The sequence below is a fragment of the Mandrillus leucophaeus genome, unplaced genomic scaffold, assembly GCF_000951045.1.
Source record: "Mandrillus leucophaeus isolate KB7577 unplaced genomic scaffold, Mleu.le_1.0 Scaffold670, whole genome shotgun sequence".
Lineage (NCBI taxonomy): Eukaryota > Metazoa > Chordata > Mammalia > Primates > Cercopithecidae > Mandrillus > Mandrillus leucophaeus.
This window is the reverse complement of record NW_012107253.1, coordinates 195,511-196,038: the sequence shown is the minus strand read 5'-3', so window position 1 is coordinate 196,038 and position 528 is coordinate 195,511. Positions and strand designations below refer to the sequence as shown.

Below are 528 nucleotides of genomic sequence, written 5' to 3'. Positions count from 1 at the left end.
GAGTATAATGGAGCTATTCCTATACAGGTATACCTTTTTTATCTTTTTCTTCTTTTTTTTTTTTTTTTTTTTTTTTGAGATGGAGTCACTCTGTTGCCCAAGCTGGAGTGAGTGCAGTGGTGCGATCTCAGCTGATTGCAGCCTCCACCTCCCAGGTTCAAGTGATTCTCCTACCTCAGCCTCCTGAGTTGGGATTATAGGCACGCACCACCACACTCAGCTAATTTTTGTATTTTTAGTAGAGACTGTTTTTTGCCATGTTGGCCAGGCTGGTCTCAAACTCCTGACCTCAGGTGATCCACCCACCTTGGCATCCCAAAGTGCTGGGATTACAGGCATAAGCCACTGCACCCGGGCCCAATTTTTATCTTTTATACAGTATTTTAACTATACCTTTTCCAGGTTTACATACACAAATACATGCCATTGTGTTACAGTTGCCTTTAGTATTCAGTACAGTAACATACAGTACAGGTTTGTAGCCTAGGAGTCGTAGGCCATACCACATAGCCTAGGTGTGCTGTGGGT

At 43.4% G+C, this 528-nt stretch overlaps 1 protein-coding gene across 1 annotated transcript in view; it reads left to right on the top strand.

Annotated features, from left to right (window-relative positions):
* Positions 1–271: 271 nt before the first annotated feature.
* The window catches only part of LOC105555133 (leucine-rich repeat-containing protein 37A3-like), a 45,430-nt gene continuing 45,173 nt past the window's right edge, over positions 272–528 (top strand). Inside the window, exon 1 of the mRNA XM_012001921.1 lies at positions 272–351. The gene's annotated coding sequence lies outside the window, so the exon portion shown is untranslated. The remainder of the gene's footprint in view (positions 352–528) is intronic.